Source organism: Gallus gallus, unplaced genomic scaffold (assembly GCF_016699485.2).
Source record: "Gallus gallus isolate bGalGal1 unplaced genomic scaffold, bGalGal1.mat.broiler.GRCg7b scaffold_83, whole genome shotgun sequence".
NCBI classification, from domain to species: domain Eukaryota; kingdom Metazoa; phylum Chordata; class Aves; order Galliformes; family Phasianidae; genus Gallus; species Gallus gallus.
Genome location: NW_024096035.1, coordinates 12,746 through 37,983, shown reverse-complemented (window position 1 = coordinate 37,983; position 25,238 = coordinate 12,746). Strand labels below are relative to the sequence as shown.

The following is a 25,238-nucleotide window of genomic DNA, read 5'->3' as shown; positions in this document are numbered from 1 at the left end:
ACCACGTTTCTGTGATTTTTCTCCTGTTTTTGGATTCCAAGAAAAGCCAGGTAGGATTATTTTTATTGTTATTCTTTTTTTAATGGCAGGCATTGTGTTCAACTTAAAAAAGGAACGCATGAAGAATAGCTTTGTTTGCATTCTGGTAAGTGCTGAGGCTTTGGCTGATGACAGCTTTCAGCTGCAGCTGAACTAGGCTGGATTTGTCTCCTGCTCTCCATAGGTGAGTGTTCTCTTCCAGATCTTTGAATCAGCTTTCTACACGGCTTAAGTGATGGAACAGGAAAGACTCCAATATGGTAACAACGTGATTTCTAGTGTTTTGGTACGTATATTCAAGTCAGTATGGGTCCATTTCAGACAGCATCGTCTCACATCTGTTTGTTGTCTCATATCAAAGGCATTTTTACTAATTTGGCTACATACATACTCCACCCATAGTTTGCGTCTTGTCTTCTTAGGGTGAGGTTTGCCTGCTGAACAGCAAGACAAAAGAAGCTTAAATTACAGAAGCAGAGAAGCAGAGACAGTCTAGAGGCTCAATACAGTACGGATCAGTTAGAGTATTACTTTGAAGTTGTTGTGTTCTGGGTCTTAGGTGGGATGAGAGACGGGTGTGAATGTTACAGCCAAGTGTTTTTCCCTTGTTCATTGTTCACCTGCTGCCATGCAAGCCAGCTCTTCTTTTCCCTGCCTCTGCTTTTCTTGTTGCATGCATATGCATCGCAAAATCTCTGAACAGATTTATTTTCACGTTTTAACAGTGTATAGCTAGAAGTGGGGCTTATCTCAGCCTTTTGTCTCATCATCTGATGGCGATTGGTTGTGTATGGGGGAGTTTGCACGAATTATTAGCATCTCACCAAAAGCAAGGAACAGAAAAAGAAAGAAAAAAACACCAAACCGCCCTAAAAGCTGCATAAATGACTATAGCTGAGCCAGCAGGAAATATTACCTGCAGTTTGCAGAGTCCTCATTTTGCTCAGCACTGACTGGATGGGGTTAACAGTGACCGCTAATGAAGGAGCTCTGCTACCTGTCTGAGCAGTGCTCCAGTCTTTGTTGCTGCGTTAGGAATGCACTGCTTCTCCTGCCACATTTCTTCACGCCCTCGGTTGTTATCTGAGCAGTGTTAGCCCCCACGAGCTATGCAGTCAGTGCCTGCTTGCTCCAGGTGCTCCATAAGCACAGCAGAAGGATGCCAGGGGGCTTGCAGGCAGTGTGTGTGCATGCTGTTGCTCTCTCAAAGAAGCCCCTGTTTTAGCTAGCTGCAGAAGAAACCATTTTTTCCTTGGTCAGATCCTTGCAAACGCAGTGCAAGTGTACAGAACGGTACAGTGTCTAGCTGTCTTTTGGCAGTATGTGCAATGAGGTTATCTATTTTTCAGGCAGAGGAGTGCCTCCCGACAGTTGAGACTGAGCATTGTTTTCTCTCCTTCTTCATATCTTGCAGGAAAGATTGTTTCACGTGTAATGAAAAGCTAGTGTCCAGATGATCACTGCGGCCAGATGGCAATTTTGATGCCCTCGTCACTAAGACTTGTCCAAGCCCTGATGTATGTGAAGCTCATCAGGAGGGAATGCTCGCAAGAATCAGCTAACACAATAGCAGCAAGCTTTCAGTGACAGCGTTCAGGAAGGGTGACGATTCAGGCTGGGAGCAGGTATGTCATCACCTGACTTGACCACATGTAACTTGATGCTAGAAGTACACCACGTCCTCCCTCCCTGCATGGCAAGAGATTGCTCTCTTCTCCTGCAAAGGCAGCCAAAGTAACTTCTGTGTGCTGACTAGAGAGAGAAAACTTGGTGTCACTCCTCGCAAGTCCTGTGGCAGCCAGATACTGTGTTAGCCACTCACAGGTAGCATGTCTTTGGTATCAGGGTGTAAGAGAATGAACTCTGTAGGAGCGCTGCTGTCATAGGCCACCAAGGGCCCGGGATGCCTGGCTGAAATTTGATGTTGCAGATACCTTGGTGTCACTGGAATCCATGGAGTTGACACAGTCCTCTGATGGCTGGATTTCGGCTTTCTAAGGGTATTCCTTTCTGTTTCTCATCTTTTCGGGTGATATTGCTTTGCTTTCCTTGGCTTTTTAGTAATTCCTATTTTGGTTATTGTTTCTGGAATGGCTTTGCTTTGCTCCTTGGTTTTTCTTTTGTATCTTTGCCTTGCATTGCTTGTGAATTTTCATTTATTCCTTCTCTTCAGTGCAAAGCATTGGTGAGTGCTTTTCTCTTTGTACTGTGTTTGGTTTCTTTGCTTTGACACGATATACACGAGTAAAGCAAATGAATGGAATACAGTATGGTGACCTTGTTTTGTTTGCTTTGTTTTCCTTGCTTGGTTGTTTTTCCCCTATTGCTTTTCAGTAGTGCGCTTTTGCTTTGCTTTCCATTGTCTTTGTGTCTGTTTTGTTGGCTCTTTGTCTTAGCTGTTCTTTTCTTTGCTTGCATTAGCTTCTTCCTCCCAGAGGAGAGCATTCCTTGCCTTTTCAGAGGATGGTTCTTGGCTTTGCTTGGAGTTTCTCCCTTGCTCTTCATTCTTGGTTGCCTTACCTGGCTTTGCCTTCCTTGTCCCCTTGCCCCGGCCTTGCTCTTCCTTTGCCTTCACTTACCTGATGTGCTCTCTCCCTTGATTGTTCTGTTCTGTCTGTTCCTTTCTGGCTTCTTGAACTGCAGCCTCCTCTCTGGGCTTTCCTGCCGTGCTTGATGCATTTGCAGCTCCTTGGAGTTTCCCAGGTGGGTCCACGCCTCCTGGGCCTCCTTGCCTCTTCCCTTGTGGTGCTCTTGTGGCTTTTTCTCCAGCTGGCTGGATCCATGCGGGCCTATTGCCCCATTTTCTCGGCATTGGTGTATGTAGATTGTTCTGTGTCATCTTCCCAGGCATAGATGCTGAGTTTTTGCCTCTCCCAGACTCTGTTGTCATCTTTGCTTTTCCGTGAGAGTGTATTCTGTTCTGTTAGCGTTGGTTGCTTGTTTTTGAATTTGGTGTTTGTTGTTGTTTCATGTATTGTTATTGGCTTTCTTTGATGTGCGTGGGGTTTTTCTTTGTTCTTTTTTTCAGTTTGGTGCTTTTTTTTTTTTTTTGCTGTTCACTTCTTTGCACTGTATTTTTTCCCAGTAGCGTTTCTTTTCCTTTCTCTTGTACTAGAAATTGTAGCTCCTAACACTAATCCAAATGTATAAACCACAAGTCTGAACCACACAGGTGTATGGGAACTGTATAATCACAGCCTGACCCTCTGTTTGACCACCTGAGGCGAGTGCTGAGTCAGCTGCAGGGGCACAGGTGATGGCAGTTTCACCTGAGTGACCGGAAGGGGTGGACCCTGGCTGCAGCCCTGCTAGACCCCATGTAAGGGCTGACTCCCAAGGAGGAAGGCTCTCTCTCTGGAGGTCACCCTTAGTGGAGCTGTTCTGCGCGCCCAGGGTACGGGTAAGCTTTGTATTTCATTCCTCCTTTGGAAAGGCAATTCTCTCTCTGCTCCTTTACCTATTTGCCTTACAATCTTAATGTTTGCCATACAACAGGTAAGTTTAACCCCAAATAATGGGTAGCCCTTAAGCCTTTCGTAAATGCAACAGGGATAGGGTTAGCCCTCATCCAAGTAAGGGCCACTCACGTCTAAACAAAGGGGAGCCCTTAACCATAACCGAAGTGCGAATCCTTCGCTCTAATCCAAATGTGGTAACCGTGACCTGTCACTGAAGGGGTTTGGGTGTGTGGGCAGGCAAGCCTCTCCTAACCACTATGGTTAACTCTCATTCTCCTAAACTGCTAGCCCAACAGCAACCTTTAAGCCAATCTCCTGGAGGGGGTTTTCCTAAGCCTTTGCCCTGACTGAACACTTGGTAGCATTTCCACGTTGTCCTGTAGCCCACAATCCAACCCCCAAAAAAAAAAAAAAACAAAAAATTTTTTCCCTCCAAAAAAAAATACACTATTCTTACAGCCAAACCAGACCATTTTCTGTTCAACTGCAGTGCACTTACGGACCGTATTTCTAGTCTTGTTCCTGCTGAGGTAGTGGTAAAGAAACCCCAGGCTGCCTGACAGCAATACATTGCTCAGAGTAAAGCTGCTGGAGCACACAAAATGCTGTCAGGCGTCCGAGCTGAGCAACAGACTTCATTCCTGAATTGCACAGCTACCAGTAGAAGTGACCTCCACGCTGTTTGGCCTGTCCAAGGAGTTCACGCAGCTCTGAGTACCCCCATTTCTACACAGAGTGGTATCCCCCGTCGGCTATCAGCTGCTACTGTAAGCCTTTCTGCTGCTTGAAGCCAGAGGGGCCAGACCCAGCTGGCCCTTAGGGACCTCCTTTGACCCAGGCCGACGGAAGTGTACCACTGGTTAACCCAGAATGGCAACTGTAGACCAAGGCTATCACAGGCACAGTTTTCCCTTACCCAGGGAGCGGAAGGGACTCAGTCCAGTAAATGAAGATGGAACTGCTTACCCCTTTGTGAGGAGGAGGGCTCACACCCTACTCAACAAGAGCAGAATTTGAAGCAGTGATCCTTCCCTTGGGGCAGCCAGCCCTGAAATGAGGTGAGGGAGGGGTGGAACCAGGCTGCACCCTTTGTCATCCAGGTGAATTGCTTCCCTCTTTTTGCTCCTGAGCAGAACAAGATTTGAGGAGGCGGAAAGCCTGTGAAGTCCAAAAAGACTGCTTTCCTACTTCCTTCCCGTTTGTGTTAGCTGGCTGTCACGGAGTGATCTAGATCAGTGTATGCCTGTGGCGGGGCAGTGGGCCTGTTTTCCTGTGTTTGGCTTCCTTGCTTTGCCATGATGCTGTCTTGAGTTCATGTGCTGGACTCTTGTATTTCGTGTCTTTGTTTTGCTTTGCTCTGTTTTCCTTGTTGTTTGCCGTTCTTTTGTCAGTCTTGCTTTATTGCTGCTCCTGTGTTGCAATACCTTGGTTTTGTTCCGATGTGGTGATTGATACTTTTCCCTTTCCCATTCTTGGAACTCTTTTCTCCCTCCTTCAGGGTGTTCCTCTTTGTTTCTCGGCTTTTCAGGTGATTTTGCTTTGCCTTCCTTGGCTTTTTGGAACTTGGGAAAAGGTACCGAGGTGCATGGATATGGAGAAGAAAAGCTCTCCTGCTGTGGCTGAGAGGTGATGCAAAGGAGGCCTCCCGAGCAAGCACCACAAAGGCAGCTTGCTTCTCCAGAGGCTGCAGCATAAGCTCGTGTTCCTTGCGGAGGACTCCGTTGTGCATCTGCAGGAGCTGCTTTGGCGTGGAGGATTTTGTGGAGTTGCTGCCAGTCGTTGCTCGGATGAAGTGAGGCTTTTGTCCTTGTATCTGTGCAGGAAAGCAGTGCGGAGGGAACGTGTGTGGTGAGATGCTGAGGAGAGATTGCCTTCCTTGCCCCAGCAGGCTGCTTGTGTCCTGGTGATGCACGGTGACGAGAAGGCTGCTGTTCTGTGAGTAAGCCTGCCACGTGGGAGTAATGGTTGTGGCCTTCTGGGCAAGTCTCTGAGGAGAGGTCTTTGGGCAGGCTGGTTGTTTTGCTGGGCAAGTGCCATTTCAGTTGTTTGTTGCCGTGCTTGGTTGGTGCTTGTTTGAGAAATAGTCGTTCTCTAGGCGAGCAGTGCTCTGGCAGCAGGGGAGTGAGAAATGTCATGTCCACCCAGTCTTCTCCACGAGCCTTACGCTGCCTTTCCCCAGTGTGTGTAAATGGCTGTAGAAATGGCAGGGGGAGAAATGGGAAGAGGGGAGGTGCGGTTTCTGTGCATGCTGTGTCCACGGAGCAGGTGTGAGCTACTAAGAGCTGGGAGCCCTGCAGAGCGTCCTGGGTTTGTTTTGCTTCCTTGTTGGGGCTGTTGGGATGCTTTTGTGGGTGCTTTGTGCGTTTGAAGTCCCTGTGCACTCTGCTGAGACCAGTGGTGTCCTAGGGAGAGCCCCGCTGCCCCCTTTTGTTCGGGCTGTTTTCTTCCCTCTGGAGGTTAAAAGGGCCTTCAGAAACCCATCAGTACAACTTGGTGCTGCTCCAGCCTGTCAAGTGGAGATGATGAAGTGTGTGACCGCCACTGGGGCAGGGAGGAGAGCAGCTAAGAAATGGTGTTGCCGTAGACTGTGTGGAGCTTGTTCTTGTGAAACGGTCCCTTGTGCTGCCAGAATCTCTCTGACTTTCAGTCATGGCCTCTTCCTCCTGGCTTTCAAGATGTTCAGAGGCATTGCTAAGAAAGAAAGAGCAGAGCTCTTCCTAGGCCATGGCAGAGTTCACCTTTCCAGGTGTATGCCAGAGCATGAAGCATGGTCAACAAGGACGGGGTAGCAGCAGCTGGAAACAGGGGAAGCTTCCACAGAGCCCCCCGCTGGAGTCCCAGGGTGATGAGCTGAAGCTGATCTTGGCAGCATGAAAGGTGGTTTTCCGGGCTGTGTGCCGTATAGGGCTCAGGGCTGTCACTGGGGTTGCTTTCACAGGACACCCCCCAGCCCAGCTCAGGACCCACGGTGAGTCTGTGGGTGACAAATGTGTCACTGAGAGACAGCATCAGGGTGGGAATGCGTGGACCACAGCGCCCAGGGCAGAGTCAAGCAATGCTGGGGGTGGGGGGGGTCAGCCCCAAGGAGAAAGTCTCCGCCACGGGAGAAATGGATTGCTTAGCTCCCCACTTAAGCTCCCATTGCCTCCCAGTATTGTCTAGAGTCTTCTTGTGCAAACTCAGTGCCCCCCAGTGCCCTGCAGTGGGCTTCCCAGTGCCTCCAGTACTGCCCAGTGCCCCCAGCTCAACACACCCACTGCTCACTGCGTGACCATCTCCTTCCCCAGGAACAGCACAAGGCAACAGAGGCGTTGACAGCAGCGATGGAGATGGAGATGTTCAGAGTGGAGGAGCTGTTGGCTCGCTGCAGCCACCCCAGCATCCCCGGAGGTGGGCACGGGGGGGGGCTTTGGTGCTGCACAAACGACTGCAGGCAGAGGTGTAGGAAAGCGAACGCCATACGTTTAATAATTTAACGTACAAAACAGCAAATAAATGATTATATTCCCAACCATTTCCCACCCTAACAATTGTTTCTGATCCCACCCCCTAAAATTCCCACCCTCTAATCAATTTCCCACCCCCCAGCTCCCACCCCGCAATCAATTGCTCACCACCCACCCTCCTCCCCGCTTTCCCCCCGCTCCCTCCCACCAATAGTTCCCTCCCTCTGCAGAAAACCTCCCAGCCCCCCAAATTCCCACCCCAACAGTTCCTTCCTCCAAATTCCAACAACTTGGGAGTGTAACGTGATCAGAGTACAATTTCTCCCCAGAATTGCCACCCCACAGAATTCCCTCCCCCTCCCCCCATCTTCAGTGCCAGCAGTTACGGTGTCCAATAATTTTTGATGCCAACCATCTCCCACGGCAGCCATTTCTCACCCCAGCAGTTTCCCAACCCCCAAATTCCCACCCCAACAATATCACAGTACAGCCATTTCATTTCTAACCTCAGAAAGATCCCAGTGCCTTAAGAATTCCAACACCAAATTCCCACCCCCCACCCCGGATTCCCACCCCAACAATATCTCAGTACAGCCATTTCCAACCTCAGGAAGATCCCAACACCCCATGAATTCCCACCCCAAGAGTTCCCACCCCAAATTCCCTCCCCCCACCCCGGATTCCCACCCCAACAATATCACAGTACAGCCATTTCATTTCCAACCCCAAAAAGATCCCAGCACCCCAAGAATTCCCACCCCAAGTTCTCACCCAAAGAGTTCCCACCCAAATTCCCACCCCCACCCATTCCCCACCCCGCAACCATCCCCTCCCCACCCTCTTCCCACCCCCCAGCCTTCTTTTCCCAGCCCAAAGCTTTGACAGTCCAACCCGTTGGCGGTCCATCAGCTTCAGAGTCCCGCATTGCCCCAGCCCAAGATGCCGTTTGTGGACAGCCCAGTTTTGGAGGGGTAGGGCTGGGGCCGGTGCTGGTGCCCCCAGAACACTGCCGCTGCTCTCTGGGCATGGTGGGGGCCAGCGAGGAGCCCAGGGCTCCAGGGAGCCGTCTTGGTCGGCTATGGCCACGTCTCCTGCTCCAGCAAGTGGGCCGGTTTCTTGGTGCGCTCCCGCTCGAGCCGCTGTTGGGCTGTGATGGGCACCCCATCAGGGCACAGTCCTCCTGCTGCCCGCCCACCGTGCTGACACAGCCAGCTTGGCCTAGCGCCGGTGTTTGTGGCCTGGGCCATCGTGGCAGCGCGGCAGCTTCCTCTTTGTGGCTGGGCCGCTGCCAGTGTGCTGCTCGTGCCCGGTGCTCTTGCTGTTAGTGGTGGTGCAGGCGGGCGCTGGGCACTTGGCTGGCTCGGTGCTGTCCTCGTGGTGCATGTCTGCCAGCCGGCAGGAGATGCATCCGGGTGGCAGTGCCAGGCGGGTGAGAACCACCCGGGGCTGCCTCCGCGCGCCTCTTCCATCAGACGTGCAGTGTGGGGCAGCAGAGGTGCGGGGGCAGCCAGGGGGTCGGCAGTGCCAGGCGGGTGAGAACCACCGGGGCTGCCTCCGCTGCACCTCTTGGATCAGACGTGCAGTGCGGGGCAGCAGAGGTGCGGGGGCAGCCAGGGGGGTCGGCAGTGCCAGGCGGGTGAGAACCACCCGGGGCTGCCTCCGCCGCGCCTCTTCCATCAGATGTGCAGTGCGGGGCGACGGAGGCGCAGGGGCAGCCAGGGGCGTCGGCACGGGCAGCTCAGGGGATGCTGGCTGCCAGCAGAGCGAGTTGCTGAGGAGCCCTGATTCAGGATGTGTCTCGTTGCTCAGCTCCCTGCTGGCCCCGGAGGAGTCCGAGTGCTCTGTGCCGGAAGAAGAGGAGTCGAGGCTGCTGGAGACATCAGGGCTCAGTGGCTCCGTGGCAGTGATGCGCTGCATCAGCTCTTGCGTTTGGCAGCTGTTTGCAGTGGCTTTGGTCCCCTCTCTTGTGACACCGGGCAGGTCCTGCTTGTGCTGGGGGACCTCCAGAGCCGCTTCTGAAAAAGCAAGAACATCCCCCCGAAGGATGATGGCAGCCTTCCCACAGCCACTCGGTGCAGGCAGCCACCTCTGGGGGTCACCTCTGCGGAGCACAGTCTCACCGTCAATCCAGGTGAGCAAACGGTCCATTTCCACATCATCGTTGTCAAGTCTGTGGGTGCTGGGTGTCTCTTCTGGAAAAGGCAGAAAATGCCCAGCGGGGCAATGGCAATGCCGGCTTTCCCACGCCCACTCCGTGCAGACACCCCCCAGCAGCTCTGCTGCCCCTCCGAGAGAGACTCACCGTTGTTGATCCACGTGAGCAGGTCATCGATGTCTGCGTCGTCGTACAGGATGCCTGTCTTGGATGTCACTTCTGGAAAAGGCAGAAAATGCCCAGTGGGGCAATGCCAGCTTTCTTCCCACACCCAGTGTGGGTGGGTGGGTGGGTGCCAGCAACCCCCCGCCAGCTCTGCTGCCCCCAAACTCACCGTCGTTGAGCCATGCCAGGAGATGCTGGATGTCCGCCACGTCCTCCGGGATGTCTGCGCTCGCTGTGGCTGCTGGAAAAGCAAGGACATCCCCAGTGGGGCAATGCCAGCTTTCCCACAGCCACCCGGTGCGGACAGCCTGCCGCACGCCCCGCAGCCCCCAAACTCACCCCCTGAGTCCAGCGCTGCGGTGCTGCAGCCGAGCGGAGCCGTGGCGGGATGGGGGCACCCGTCGGTGGGCGCTGGGTGCCCCTGGTCCTCCGTGAGCACCACGGCGTCCTGAAAGGGCTCCATCGGCGACTCCCAGGTGGCGGGCAGGGGGTGCAGGGCACGGGGAGCACCTGCTCCTGCAGTGGTGGTACCTGCAAAAGAACTGGCGGGGGCCGGGGCGGCCGGGGGCCTGCGGCAGGCAGGTGCCTGCGGGCTGCGGGGGCTCCCCGTGGAACACGGCCCCAGGCCACAGCCCCATCGGCTGCTGGGGCGGCAGCGTCCCTGCCAGCAGGGGATGTCCCCAGCAGTGAGCGGGGGCAGTGGGGGGAGCCATAGCTGGGTGCAGCCCCCCAGGTAGCAGCTGCAGCACACCGGTAAGTGCAGCCCCCCAGTTGGGGGCAGGCCCCCAGGTGGCAGTGGAGCCCCAGTTGGGGGCAGCCCCCCAGGGGGGAGCCGCGCTGCCTGTCCCCAGACACCTGGTACCCCAGGCCAGACAGAGGCCTGAGGCGCCAGGTAGGTGGCAGTGGGGAGGGAGGGCTTGGGGTGGTACCGGCATCGGTCCGCGGATGGTGGGCTGCATCCAGGCGGGGTCCGGTGGCGGCACAGTCGCTTCAGAGAAAATGGCGTCGGGCGTCAGAGGCACCGTCAGCGCTCCTCGAGGGATTCTCTCTGTGGGGAAAGGCCAAAGTAGGCTCTGGGGTGGGCTCTGGGGTGAGCTCTGGGGCGCTGGGGTGCGATCTGGGGCACAGGGCTGAGATCGGGCTTACAGGGCTGGGATCTGGGGCGCTGGAGTGAGATCTGGGACGCTGGGGTGGGATCTGGGACACTGGGGTGAGCTCTGGGTTACAGGGGTGATATCGGGGTTACAGGGGTGGGATCTGGGGCACAGGGGTGGGATCTGGAGCGCTGGGGCCAGCTGAAGCATGGGAGCAGGGGAAGCCTGCTGCCTTACCTGCCATGACAGCTGGAGAGTGGCAGTTAGGGGAGCCCCTCCCCCCAGGGGGGTTGCGTGACCGTTGGGGTCAGCCCCTTTCCCCCAGGCTTGAGATGGTTGCAGTTTTTGTCGCCACAAAGACCTTAAAGACCCTCAAGTCTAAGCACAACCTAACCATACCAGCCTAACTCTAACGAGCCCCTGCTCAATCATGTCCCCGAGCACCACCTGGTTTTCAACACATTCAGGGATGGTGACTGAACCAGCTCCCTGGGTGGAATAGGGAGCCAGCCCATCAGGTCTCCCCTCAGCCTCCTTTTCCCCACACTAAACAGCCCCAGTTCCTTCAGTCACTCCTCAGAGGGCATATTGGCCAAGGCCTTCCCCAGCCTTGTTGCCCTTCTTTCAACCTGCTTCAGCACCTCAACGGCCCTTCTGTGCTGAGGTGCCCAAAACTGAACACTGGACTCGAGGTGAGGCCTCGCCAGTGCCGAGTCCAGGGGCAGGATGACTTCCCTAGTCCTGCTCACCACACCATTCCTGAGCCAGGAATTGTGGTTATGCCATTGGCCTTCTTGGCCACCTGGGCACACTGCTGGCTCATCTTCAGCCACCTGTCCCGTCAGCACACCAAGGTCCCTTTCAGGGATCAGGCAGCTTTCCAGCCACTCCTCCCCAAGGAGGACTGGGGGACGCCTGGGCTTGTTGTGACCAAAATGCAGGACCCGACACTCGGCCCATTGAAACTCATCCAGTTAACCTGGCAGAGTGAAGAGAGAACAAAAACCAAGCAGGCAAAGAGCAGAGCTGTCCACAGGGGGCAGGGCTTGGGGCAGGGCCTGTGCCGGAGGGTGGTCCAGCACAGTGGTGGCCTCGGGGCCCAGGCTGGAGGGGGCCTGGCACAGTTGAGGCCTCGTGTGGGCCCAGAAGGAAGGAGGCCCAGGCACAGGTAGAGCCTCGGGACCCAGGATGGAGGAGGACCAGGTGCAGTTGGGGCTGCACTGGGGGGGCCCAGGATGGAGGAGAAGCAGGCTCAGTTGGGGCTGTGTTGGGGCCCAGGATGGAGGAGGACCAGTGCAGTTGGGGCTGCACTGGGGGGCCCGAGCTGGAGCGGGGCCTAGCACAGTTGAGGCCTCCTCTGGGCCCAGACCAGAGGGAGCCCCGGCACAGCCCAGGCTTTGGGGCCTAGGATGGAGGAGGAGGACCAGGCACAGTTGGGGCTGCTTTGGGGCCCAGGATGGAGGGGGGCCAGGCACAGTTGGGCTGCTTGGGGCCCAGGATGGAGGAGGAGCAGGCACAGTTGGGGCTGCTTTTGGGCCTGGGCTGGAGTGGGGCCTGGCACAGATGGGGCAGATTTGGGGCCCGGGCTGGAGCAGGCACAGTTGAGGCCTTGTCTGGGCCCAGACGAAAGGGAGCCCAGGCACAGCCTGTGCCTTGGGGCCTAGGATGGAGGAGGACCTGGCACAGTTGGGGCTGCCTGTGGTCCCAGGATGGAGGAGGACCAGGCACAGTTGGGCTGCTTTGGGGCCCAGGATGGAGGAGGACCAGGCACAGTTGGGGCTGCTTTGGGGCCCGGGCACGTGGGAGGCTTGGCACAGCCAGAGCCTTGTGGCTGCACTCCCTCTGTACAGTTCAACCTTGATCCATAACCTAAAATGGTAACTGTAGTGAAAGGCAGTAGCTGATCCAGCGGCTTTCTTGTGTTTTAATTTTCCTATGAGTGGGGAAGGACTCAAGCTAGTAAACAAAGAGCCCTTTCTGAAGAACAGGACTCAGAAAGTATGAGCACAGAGCAGATCTCCCAGTAGAGATTCTTCCCCTTAGACAGGCAGCCCTTAAACGAGGGTGGGGAGGGCTGGAGCCAGGCTCCACCCGTTTTTTGCCCAGGTGAAATGCTTGCAGCTGTGCTCCACAGCAGAATGTGTTTTAATGAAGCCTGTGAAAGCCTGTGACATGAAAGAATCCTTTCTTCCTTCCTTTTTTCTCGTTTGTGTTTGTTGCCTGCAGTTCCAAGCAGGTGGCCTCTCAGTGTCTTGCAAGTGACAGCTAGCAGCAGCAGGTCCAGCCAAGAGGCACAGCACCCTGCAACCTCCAGGTGAGTGACAGCAGGCAGGCAGGCCTTTGGGCTCTGCAGGGTCATTGTGTGGAGCATTATGCCCAGGAACAGCTGAGTGTAAAGATGATGTCCGAGCTGCAGAGCTAAGCCTAACGGAGAGGCCCAGCGACTCAGCTCGTTTCCCAGCGTGAGGCAGGAAATTAGAGCCACTAGGGATATGCAGACGCTTTCTGCTTTTGTCTGTTGCCTCCCTCCTTCTGCCCCTGTCAGAGGGGAGGAACGAGCTGCACTTGCACAGAGACATTGCTCTCACGGCCACTCCCCCCTCAGGTTGGAGCATTCCTGCTGCAGGATGGGCAAACCGAAGTTCTTGCCTGATTGTGTCTGTAAAGCTTAAAAAGGGACACAAACTATGGCCTCTTGGCTCATGAGAGGGGGTGAGAGAGGGGATGCTGTGCTATTGGGCTGCAGCCAAGAGTCTGAGAGAGTCTGTGTTATGTGAGATTTGAGAGACAGTTCTGGGGAGTGTGGGAGCAGTGCAAACGTGCAAGGGTGCTTTTCCTTTCAGGGGCCTTTGTGCACCAGCAGATGTTGATGCCCTAGAAGCACGGTGCGGAGCACATCCTGGGATCAAGGTGCCACGGACTGGAAAATGCTGCTGTGGCGAAGTTCCTGTGTGAAGACAAAACTCCCAGTCCCCCAGAAAAGTGGAGGCAGAAGAGCAGTGACAAGGTATCTACATGTCTATCTGTGTATGTGCACAGCAGGCCCAGCTGCCCCTGCTTCCTCCCTCCACGGGATCTGCTCCTGCTGCTGCTGCTGCTGGAGTCTCCTCTGGCCATGGTGGCGTGGGCGAGTTCTTGTGTCAAACAGGATCTCCCATTCGTCAACTCATTGTGACCGGGCCTGATCCCCTGGTTGACCTGTAATGAATCGCAACGTTATCCATCCCATAACCTACCCTGGCACCGAGGTTAGACACCGTAGGTCTGTAGCTACCAGGATCATCTTCTGGCCCCTTCTGAGCTTGAGACCTCATGCGGCTGTCTCTAAAGTGTCTTGCCCACCACTTCATCCTGGTTGGGTGGCCTGTAGCACACTCCCACGCTAACGTCAGTCTTACTGGCCTTTGCTTTTATTCTGACCTAGAAGCTCTCAACCCTATCATGGCCATCGTTCATTTCCAGACATTCCCATTCTTTCTTAACGTAGAGGGCTGCACCACTGCCTTTCCTGCCTTGCCTCTCTCTTTTGAAAAGTCGCTAGCCATCCATCACAGCACTCCAGCTGTGTGAGTCATTCCACCACGTTTCTGTGATTTTTCTCCTGTTTTTGGATTCCAAGAAAAGCCAGGTAGGATTATTTTTATTGTTATTCTTTTTTAATGGCAGGCATTGTGTTCAACTTAAAAAAGGAACGCATGAAGAATAGCTTTGTTTGCATTCTGGTAAGTGCTGAGGCTTTGGCTGATGACAGCTTTCAGCTGCAGCTGAACTAGGCTGGATTTGTCTCCTGCTCTCCATAGGTGAGTGTTTCTCTTCCAGATCTTTGAATCAGCTTTCTACACGGCTTAAGTGATGGAACAGGAAAGACTCCAATATGGTAACAACGTGATTTCTAGTGTTTTGGTACGTATATTCAAGTCAGTATGGGTCCATTTCAGACAGCATCGTCTCACATCTGTTTGTTGTCTCATATCAAAGGCATTTTTACTAATTTGGCTACATACATACTCCACCCATAGTTTGCGTCTTGTCTTCTTAGGGTGAGGTTTGCCTGCTGAACAGCAAGACAAAAGAAGCTTAAATTACAGAAGCAGAGAAGCAGAGACAGTCTAGAGGCTCAATACAGTACGGATCAGTTAGAGTATTACTTTGAAGTTGTTGTGTTCTGGGTCTTAGGTGGGATGAGAGACGGGTGTGAATGTTACAGCCAAGTGTTTTTCCCTTGTTCATTGTTCACCTGCTGCCATGCAAGCCAGCTCTTCTTTTCCCTGCCTCTGCTTTTCTTGTTGCATGCATATGCATCGCAAAATCTCTGAACAGATTTATTTTCACGTTTTAACAGTGTATAGCTAGAAGTGGGCTTATCTCAGCCTTTTGTCTCATCATCTGATGGCGATTGGTTGTGTATGGGAGTTTGCACGAATTATTAGCATCTCACCAAAAGCAAGGAACAGAAAAAGAAAGAAAAAAACACCAAACCGCCCTAAAAGCTGCATAAATGACTATAGCTGAGCCAGCAGGAAATATTACCTGCAGTTTGCAGAGTCCTCATTTTGCTCAGCACTGACTGGATGGGGTTAACAGTGACCGCTAATGAAGGAGCTCTGCTACCTGTCTGAGCAGTGCTCCAGTCTTTGTTGCTGCGTTAGGAATGCACTGCTTCTCCTGCCACATTTCTTCACGCCCTCGGTTGTTATCTGAGCAGTGTTAGCCCCCACGAGCTATGCAGTCAGTGCCTGCTTGCTCCAGGTGCTCCATAAGCACAGCAGAAGGATGCCAGGGGGCTTGCAGGCAGTGTGTGCATGCTGTTGCTCTCTCAAAGAAGCCCCTGTTTTAGCTAGCTGCAGAAGAAAACCATTTTTTCCTTGGTCAGATCCTTGCAAACGCAGTGCAAGTGTACAGAACGGTACAGTGTCTAGCTGTCTTTTGGCAGTATGTGCAATGAGGTTATCTATTTTTCAGGCAGAGGAGTGCCTCCCGACAGTTGAGACTGAGCATTGTTTTCTCTCCTTCCTTCATATCTTGCAGGAAAGATTGTTTCACGTGTAATGAAAAGCTAGTGTCCAGATGATCACTGCGGCCAGATGGCAATTTTGATGCCCTCGTCACTAAGACTTGTCCAAGCCCTGATGTATGTGAAGCTCATCAGGAGGGAATGCTCGCAAGAATCAGCTAACACAATAGCAGCAAGCTTTCAGTGACAGCGTTCAGGAAGGGTGACGATTCAGGCTGGGAGCAGGTATGTCATCACCTGACTTGACCACATGTAACTTGATGCTAGAAGTACACCACGTCCTCCCTCCCTGCATGGCAAGAGATTGCTCTCTTCTCCTGCAAAGGCAGCCAAAGTAACTTCTGTGTGCTGACTAGAGAGAGAAAACTTGGTGTCACTCCTCGCAAGTCCTGTGGCAGCCAGATACTGTGTTAGCCACTCACAGGTAGCATGTCTTTGGTATCAGGGTGTAAGAGAATGAACTCTGTAGGAGCGCTGCTGTCATAGGCCACCAAGGGCCCGGGATGCCTGGCTGAAATTTGATGTTGCAGATACCTTGGTGTCACTGGAATCCATGGAGTTGACACAGTCCTCTGATGGCTGGATTTCGGCTTTCTAAGGGTATTCCTTTCTGTTTCTCATCTTTTCGGGTGATATTGCTTTGCTTTCCTTGGCTTTTTAGTAATTCCTATTTTGGTTATTGTTTCTGGAATGGCTTTGCTTTGCTCCTTGGTTTTTCTTTTGTATCTTTGCCTTGCATTGCTTGTGAATTTTCATTTATTCCTTCTCTTCAGTGCAAAGCATTGGTGAGTGCTTTTCTCTTTGTACTGTGTTTGGTTTCTTTGCTTTGACACGATATACACGAGTAAAGCAATGAATGGAATACAGTATGGTGACCTTGTTTTGTTTGCTTTGTTTTCCTTGCTTGGTTGTTTTTCCCCTATTGCTTTTCAGTAGTGCGCCTTTTGCTTTGCTTTCCATTGTCTTTGTGTCTGTTTTGTTGGCTCTTTGTCTTAGCTGTTCCTTTTCTTTGCATTAGCTTCTTCCTCCCAGAGGAGAGCATTCCTTGCCTTTTCAGAGGATGGTTCTTGGCTTTGCTTGGAGTTTCTCCCTTGCTCTTCATTCTTGGTTGCCTTACCTGGCTTTGCCTTCCTTGTCCCTTGCCCCGGCCTTGCTCTTCCTTTGCCTTCACTTACCTGATGTGCTCTCTCCCTTGATTGTTCTGTTCTGTCTGTTCCTTTCTGGCTTCTTGAACTGCAGCCTCCTCTCTGGGCTTTCCTGCCGTGCTTGATGCATTTGCAGCTCCTTGGAGTTTCCCAGGTGGGTCCACGCCTCCTGGGCCTCCTTGCCTCTTCCCTTGTGGTGCTCTTGTGGCTTTTTCTCCAGCTGGCTGGATCCATGCGGGCCTATTGCCCCATTTTCTCGGCATTGGTGTATGTAGATTGTTCTGTGTCATCTTCCCAGGCATAGATGCTGAGTTTTTGCCTCTCCCAGACTCTGTTGTCATCTTTGCTTTTCCGTGAGAGTGTATTCTGTTCTGTTAGCGTTGGTTGCTTGTTTTTGAATTTGGTGTTTGTTGTTGTTTCATGTATTGTTATTGGCTTTCTTTGATGTGCGTGGGGTTTTCTTTGTTCTTTTTTCAGTTTGGTGCTTTTTTTTTTTTTTTGCTGTTCACTTCTTTGCACTGTATTTTTTTCCCAGTAGCGTTTCTTTTCCTTTCTCTTGTACTAGAAATTGTAGCTCCTAACACTAATCCAAATGTATAAACCACAAGTCTGAACCACACAGGTGTATGGGAACTGTATAATCACAGCCTGACCCTCTGTTTGACCACCTGAGGCGAGTGCTGAGTCAGCTGCAGGGGCACAGGTGATGGCAGTTTCACCTGAGTGACCGGAAGGGGTGGACCCTGGCTGCAGCCCTGCTAGACCCCATGTAAGGGCTGACTCCCAAGGAGGAAGGCTCTCTCTCTGGAGGTCACCCTTAGTGGAGCTGTTCTGCGCGCCCAGGGTACGGGTAAGCTTTGTATTTCATTCCTCCTTTGGAAAGGCAATTCTCTCTCTGCTCCTTTACCTATTTGCCTTACAATCTGTTTGCCATACACACAGGTAATGTTTAACCCCACTAATGGGTAGCCCTTAAGCCTTTTCTGTAAATGCAACAGGGATAGGGTTAGCCCTCATCAAGTAAGGGCCCCCCTCCGTCCTAAAACCAAAGGGTATCCCCTCTGTAACAATAACCGAGGCGAATCTGAACTTCGCTCACCTAAATCCAATGTGGTAACCGTTGGGAACTGTCACTGAAGGGAAGCCCTTCATCCTACCTACTATTGTAACTCTTCATCCTAAAACGCTAGCCTCGACAGCCAAACCTTTAAGCCAATCCCTAGGGGTTTTCTTAAGCCTTTGCCTGACTGACTGCTAGCATTTCCACGTTGTACTGTAGCCAACATCCACCAAAAATCCCTCAAATACACTGATTCTTACAGCCAAACCAGACCATTATGTTCAACCCCAGTTTGCACTTACAGAGACCGTCAATTTTCTTAGTTCTTCGTCCTGCTGAGGCTAGTGGTAAAGAAACCCCAGCTGCCTGACAGCAATACATTGCTCAGAGTAAAGCTGCTGGAGCACACAAAATGCTGTCAGGCGTCCGAGCTGAGCAACAGACTTCATTCCTGAATTGCACAGCTACCAGTAGAAGTGACCTCCACGCTGTTTGGCCTGTCCAAGGAGTTCACGCAGCTCTGAGTACCCCCATTTCTACACAGAGTGGTATCCCCCGTCGGCTATCAGCTGCTACTGTAAGCCTTTCTGCTGCTTGAAGCCAGAGGGGCCAGACCCAGCTGGCCCTTAGGGACCTCCTTTGACCCAGGCCTCCGACGGAAGTGTACCACTGGTTAACCCAGAATGGCAACTGTAGACCAAGGCTATCACAGGCACAGTTTTCCCTTACCCAGGGAGCGGAAGGGACTCAGTCCAGTAAATGAAGATGGAACTGCTTACCCCTTTGTGAGGAGGAGGGCTCACACCCTACTCAACAAAGAGCAGAATTTGAAGCAGTGATCCTTCCCTTGGGGCAGCCAGCCCTGAAATGAGGTGAGGGAGGGGTGGAACCAGGCTGCACCCCTTTGTCATCCAGGTGAATTGCTTCCCTCTTTTTGCTCCTGAGCAGAACAAGATTTGAGGAGGCGGAAAGCCTGTGAAGTCCAAAAAGACTGCTTTCCTACTTCCTTTCCCGTTTGTGTTAGCTGGCTGTCACGGAGTGATCTAGATCAGTGTATGCCTGTGGCGGGGCAGTGGGCCTGTTTTCCTGTGTTTGGCTTCCTTGCTTTGCCATGATGCTGTCTTGAGTTCATGTGCTGGACTCTTGTATTTCGTGTCTTTGTTTTGCTTTGCTCTGTTTTCCTTGTTGTTTGCCGTTCTTTTGTCAGTCTTGCTTTATTGCTGCTCCTGTGTTGCAATACCTTTGTTTTGTTCCGATGTGGTGATTGATACTTTTCCCTTTCCCATTCTTGGAACTCTTTTCTCCCTCCTTCAGGGTGTTCCTCTTTGTTTCTCGGCTTTTCAGGTGATTTTGCTTTGCCTTCCTTGGCTTTTTGGAACTTGGAAAAGGTACCGAGGTGCATGGATATGGAGAAGAAAAGCTCTCCTGCTGTGGCTGAGAGATGCAAAGGAGGCCTCCCGAGCAAGCACCACAAAGGCAGCTTGCTTCTCCAGAGGCTGCAGCATAAGCTCGTGTTCCTTGCGGAGGACTCCGTTGTGCATCTGCAGGAGCTGCTTTGGCGTGGAGGATTTTGTGGAGTTGCTGCCAGTCGTTGCTCGGATGAAGTGAGGCTTTTGTCCTTGTATCTGTGCAGGAAAGCAGTGCGGAGGGAACGTGTGTGGTGAGATGCTGAGGAGAGATTGCCTTCCTTGCCCCAGCAGGCTGCTTGTGTCCTGGTGATGCACGGTGACGAGAAGGCTGCTGTTCTGTGAGTAAGCCTGCCACGTGGGAGTAATGGTTGTGGCCTTCTGGGCAAGTCTCTGAGGAGAGGTCTTTGGGCAGGCTGGGTTTTTGCTGGGCAAGTGCCATTTCAGTTGTTTGTTGCCGTGCTTGGTTGGTGCTTGTTTGAGAAATAGTGGTCCTAGACGAGCAGTGCTCTGGCAGCAGGGGAGTGAGAAATGTCATGTCCACCCAGTCTTCTCCACGAGCCTTACGCTGCCTTTCCCCAGTGTGTGTAAATGGCTGTAGAAATGGCAGGGGGAGAAATGGGGAAGAGGGGAGGTGCGGTTTCTGTGCATGCTGTGTCCACGGAGCAGGTGTGAGCTACTAAGAGCTGGAGCCCTGCAGAGCGTCCTGGGTTTGTTTTGCTTCCTTGTTGGGGCTGTTGGGATGCTTTTGTGGGTGCTTTGTGCGTTTGAAGTCCCTGTGAACTCTGCTGAGACCAGTGGTGTCCTAGGGAGAGCCCCGCTGCCCCCTTTTTGTTCGGGCTGTTTTCTTCCCTCTGGAGGTTAAAAGGGCCTTCAGAAACCCATCAGTACAACTTGGTGCTGCTCCAGCCTGTCAAGTGGAGATGATGAAGTGTGACCGCCACTGGGGCAGGGAGGAGAGCAGCTAAGAAATGGTGTTGCCGTAGACTGTGTGGAGCTTGTTCTTGTGAAACGGTCCCTTGTGCTGCCAGAATCTCTCTGACTTTCAGTCATGGCCTCTTCCTCCTGGCTTTCAAGATGTTCAGAGGCATTGCTAAGAAAGAAAGAGCAGAGCTCTTCCTAGGCCATGGCAGAGTTCACCTTTCCAGGTGTATGCCAGAGCATGAAGCATGGTCAACAAGGACGGGGTAGCAGCAGCTGGAAACAGGGGAAGCTTCCACAGAGCCCCCCGCTGGAGTCCCAGGGTGATGAGCTGAAGCTGATCTTGGCAGCATGAAAGGTGGTTTTCCGGGCTGTGTGCCGTATAGGGCTCAGGGCTGTCACTGGGGTTGCTTTCACAGGACACCCCCCAGCCCAGCTCAGGACCCACGGTGAGTCTGTGGGTGACAAATGTGTCACTGAGAGACAGCATCAGGGTGGGAATGCGTGGACCACAGCGCCCAGGGCAGAGTCAAGCAATGCTGGGGGTGGGGGGGTCAGCCCCAAGGAGAAAGTCTCCGCCACGGGAGAAATGGATTGCTTAGCTCCCCACTTAAGCTCCCATTGCCTCCCAGTATTGTCTAGAGTCTTCTTGTGCAAACTCAGTGCCCCCAGTGCCCTGCAGTGGGCTTCCCAGTGCCTCCAGTACTGCCCAGTGCCCCCAGCTCAACACACCCACTGCTCACTGCGTGACCATCTCCTTCCCCAGGAACAGCACAAGGCAACAGAGGCGTTGACAGCAGCGATGGAGATGGAGATGTTCAGAGTGGAGGAGCTGTTGGCTCGCTGCAGCCACCCCAGCATCCCGGAGGTGGGCACGGGGGGGGGCTTTGGTGCTGCACAAACGACTGCAGGCAGAGGTGTAGGAAAGCGAACGCCATACGTTTAATAATTTAACGTACAAAACAGCAAATAAATGATTATATTCCCAACCATTTCCCACCCTAACAATTGTTTCTGATCCCACCCCCTAAAATTCCACCCTCTAATCAATTTCCCACCCCCCAGCTCCCACCCCGCAATCATTGCTCACCACCCACCCTCCTCCCCGCTTCCCCCCCGCTCCCTCCCACCAATAGTTCCCTCCCTCTGCAGAAAACCTCCCAGCCCCCCAAATTCCCACCCAACAGTTCCTTCCTCCAAATTCCAACAACTTGGGAGTGTAACGTGATCAGAGTACAATTTCTCCCCCAGAATTGCCACCCCACAGAATTCCCTCCCCCTCCCCCCATCTTCAGTGCCAGCAGTTACGGTGTCCAATAATTTTTGATGCCAACCATCTCCCACGGCAGCCATTTCTCACCCCAGCAGTTTCCAAACCCCAAATTCCCACCCCAACAATATCACAGTACAGCCATTTCATTTCTAACCTCAGAAAGATCCCAGTGCCTTAAGAATTCCAACACCAAATTCCCACCCCCCACCCCGGATTCCCACCCCAACAATATCTCAGTACAGCCATTTCCAACCTCAGGAAGATCCCAACACCCCATGAATTCCCACCCCAAGAGTTCCCACCCCAAATTCCCTCCCCCACCCCGGATTCCCACCCCAACAATATCACAGTACAGCCATTTCATTTCCAACCCCAAAAAGATCCCAGCACCCCAAGAATTCCCACCCCAAGTTCTCACCCAAAGAGTTCCCACCCCAAATTCCCACCCCCCACCCCCCCACCCCGCAACCATCCCCTCCCCACCCTCTTCCCACCCCCCAGCCTTCTTTTCCCAGCCCAAAGCTTTGACAGTCCAACCCTTTGGCGGTCCATCAGCTTCAGAGTCCCGCATTGCCCCAGCCCAAGATGCCGTTTGTGGACAGCCCAGTTTTGGAGGAGTAGGGCTGGGGCCGGTGCTGGTGCCCCCAGAACACTGCCGCTGCTCTCTGGGCATGGTGGGGGCCAGCGAGGAGCCCAGGGCTCCAGGGAGCCGTCTTGGTCGGCTATGGCCACGTCTCCTGCTCCAGCAAGTGGGCCGGTTTCTTGGTGCGCTCCCGCTCGAGCCGCTGTTGGGCTGTGATGGGCACCCCATCAGGGCACAGTCCTCCTGCTGCCCGCCCACCGTGCTGACACAGCCAGCTTGGCCTAGCGCCGGTGTTTGTGGCCTGGGCCATCGTGGCAGCGCGGCAGCTTCCTCTTTGTGGCTGGGCCGCTGCCAGTGTGCTGCTCGTGCCCGGTGCTCTTGCTGTTAGTGGTGGTGCAGGCGGGCGCTGGGCACTTGGCTGGCTCGGTGCTGTCCTCGTGGTGCATGTCTGCCAGCCGGCAGGAGATGCATCCGGGTGGCAGTGCCAGGCGGGTGAGAACCACCGGGGCTGCCTCCGCCGCGCCTCTTCCATCAGACGTGCAGTGTGGGGCAGCAGAGGTGCGGGGGCAGCCAGGGGGGTCGGCAGTGCCAGGCGGGTGAGACCACCCGGGGCTGCCTCCGCTGCACCTCTTGGATCAGACGTGCAGTGCGGGGCAGCAGAGTGCGGGGGCAGCCAGGGGGTCGGCAGTGCCAGGCGGGTGAGAACCACCCGGGGCTGCCTCCGCCGCGCCTCTTCCATCAGATGTGCAGTGCGGGGCGACGGAGGCGCAGGGGCAGCCAGGGGCGTCGGCACGGGCAGCTCAGGGGATGCTGGCTGCCAGCAGAGCGAGTTGCTGAGGAGCCCTGATTCAGGATGTGTCTCGTTGCTCAGCTCCCTGCTGGCCCCGGAGGAGTCCGAGTGCTCTGTGCCGGAAGAAGAGGAGTCGAGGCTGCTGGAGACATCAGGGCTCAGTGGCTCCGTGGCAGTGATGCGCTGCATCAGCTCTTGCGTTTGGCAGCTGTTTGCAGTGGCTTTGGTCCCCTCTCTTGTGACACCGGGCAGGTCCTGCTTGTGCTGGGGGACCTCCAGAGCCGCTTCTGAAAAAGCAAGAACATCCCCCCGAAGGATGATGGCAGCCTTCCCACAGCCACTCGGTGCAGGCAGCCACCTCTGGGGGTCACCTCTGCGGAGCACAGTCTCACCGTCAATCCAGGTGAGCAAACGGTCCATTTCCACATCATCGTTGTCAAGTCTGTGGGTGCTGGGTGTCTCTTCTGGAAAAGGCAGAAAATGCCCAGCGGGGCAATGGCAATGCCGGCTTTCCCACGCCCACTCCGTGCAGACACCCCCCCAGCAGCTCTGCTGCCCCTCCGAGAGAGACTCACCGTTGTTGATCCACGTGAGCAGGTCATCGATGTCTGCGTCGTCGTACAGGATGCCTGTCTTGGATGTCACTTCTGGAAAAGGCAGAAAATGCCCAGTGGGGCAATGCCAGCTTTCTTTCCCACACCAGTGTGGGTGGGTGGGTGGGTGGGTGCCAGCAACCCCCCGCCAGCTCTGCTGCCCCCAAACTCACCGTCGTTGAGCCATGCCAGGAGATGCTGGATGTCCGCCACGTCCTCCGGGATGTCTGCGCTCGCTGTGGCTGCTGGAAAAGCAAGGACATCCCCAGTGGGGCAATGCCAGCTTTCCCACAGCCACCCGGTGCGGACAGCCTGCCGCACGCCCCGCAGCCCCCAAACTCACCCCCTGAGTCCAGCGCTGCGGTGCTGCAGCCGAGCGGAGCCGTGGCGGGATGGGGGCACCCGTCGGTGGGCGCTGGGTGCCCCTGGTCCTCCGTGAGCACCACGGCGTCCTGAAAGGGCTCCATCGGCGACTCCCAGGTGGCGGGCAGGGTGCAGGGCACGGGGAGCACCTGCTCCTGCAGTGGTGGTACCTGCAAAAGAACTGGCGGGGGGCCGGGGCGGCCGGGGGCCTGCGGCAGGCAGGTGCCTGCGGGCTGCGGGGGCTCCCCGTGGAACACGGCCCCAGGCCACAGCCCCATCGGCTGCTGGGGCGGCAGCGTCCCTGCCAGCAGGGGATGTCCCCAGCAGTGAGCGGGGGCAGTGGGGGGAGCCATAGCTGGGTGCAGCCCCCCAGGTAGCAGCTGCAGCACCGGTAAGTGCAGCCCCCCAGTTGGGGGCAGGCCCCAGGTGGCAGTGGAGCCCCAGTTGGGGGCAGCCCCCCAGGGGGGAGCCGCGCTGCCTGTCCCCAGACACCTGGTACCCCAGGCCAGACAGAGGCCTGAGGCGCCAGGTAGGTGGCAGTGGGACAGGGAGGGCTTGGGGTGGTACCGGCATCGGTCCGCGGATGGTGGGCTGCATCCAGGCGGGGTCCGGTGGCGGCACAGTCGCTTCAGAGAAAATGGCGTCGGGCGTCAGAGGCACCGTCAGCGCTCCTCGAGGGATTCTCTCTGTGGGGAAAGGCCAAAGTAGGCTCTGGGGTGGGCTCTGGGGTGAGCTCTGGGGCGCTGGGGTGCGATCTGGGGCACAGGGCTGAGATCGGGCTTACAGGGCTGGGATCTGGGGGCTGGAGTGAGATCTGGGACGCTGGGGTGGGATCTGGGACACTGGGGTGAGCTCTGGGTTACAGGGGTGATATCGGGGTTTACAGGGGTGGGATCTGGGGCACAGGGGTGGGATCTGGAGCGCTGGGGCCAGCTGAAGCATGGGAGCAGGGGAAGCCTGCTGCCTTACCTGCCATGACAGCTGGAGAGTGGCAGTTAGGGGAGCCCCTCCCCCCAGGGGGGTTGCGTGACCGTTGGGGTCAGCCCCTTTCCCCCAGGCTTGAGATGGTTGCAGTTTTTGTCGCCACAAAGACCTTAAAGACCCTCAAGTCTAAGCACAACCTAACCATACCAGCCTAACTCTAACGAGCCCCTGCTCAATCATGTCCCCGAGCACCACCTGGTTTTCAACACATTCAGGGATGGTGACTGAACCAGCTCCCTGGGTGGAATAGGGAGCCAGCCCATCAGGTCTCCCCTCAGCCTCCTTTTCCCCACACTAAACAGCCCCAGTTCCTTCAGTCACTCCTCAGAGGGCATATTGGCCAAGGCCTTCCCCAGCCTTGTTGCCCTTCTTTCAACCTGCTTCAGCACCTCAACGGCCCTTCTGTGCTGAGGTGCCCAAAACTGAACACTGGACTCGAGGTGAGGCCTCGCCAGTGCCGAGTCCAGGGGCAGGATGACTTCCCTAGTCCTGCTCACCACACCATTCCTGAGCCAGGAATTGTGGTTATGCCATTGGCCTTCTTGGCCACCTGGGCACACTGCTGGCTCATCTTCAGCCACCTGTCCGTCAGCACACCAAGGTCCCTTTCAGGGATCAGGCAGCTTTCCAGCCACTCCTCCCCAAGGAGGACTGGGGGGACGCCTGGGCTTGTTGTGACCAAAATGCAGGACCCGACACTCGGTCCCATTGAAACTCATCCAGTTAACCTGGCAGAGTGAAGAGAGAAC

General features: G+C 54.7%; 2 long non-coding RNA genes across 4 annotated transcripts; both read left to right on the top strand.

Moving 5' to 3' along the window:
* The first annotated feature begins 230 nt into the window (after positions 1–230).
* LOC121108925 lies at positions 231–2,133 on the top strand. Its single transcript, XR_005843559.1, has 3 exons — positions 231–325; positions 462–547; positions 1,454–2,133. It is a non-coding gene; the product is annotated as an uncharacterized LOC121108925 (long non-coding RNA).
* An 11,888-nt stretch (positions 2,134–14,021) lies between these two features.
* Positions 14,022–16,065, top strand: LOC121108924. Of its 3 annotated transcripts, XR_006932615.1 has the most exons (4): positions 14,022–14,079; positions 14,158–14,260; positions 14,397–14,482; positions 15,386–16,065. It is a non-coding gene; the product is annotated as an uncharacterized LOC121108924 (long non-coding RNA). The 3 variants fall into 3 exon arrangements; XR_005843557.1 differs by lacking the exon at positions 14,397–14,482; XR_005843558.1 differs by having other exon boundaries at positions 14,052–14,260.
* The last annotated feature ends 9,173 nt before the right edge of the window (positions 16,066–25,238 follow it).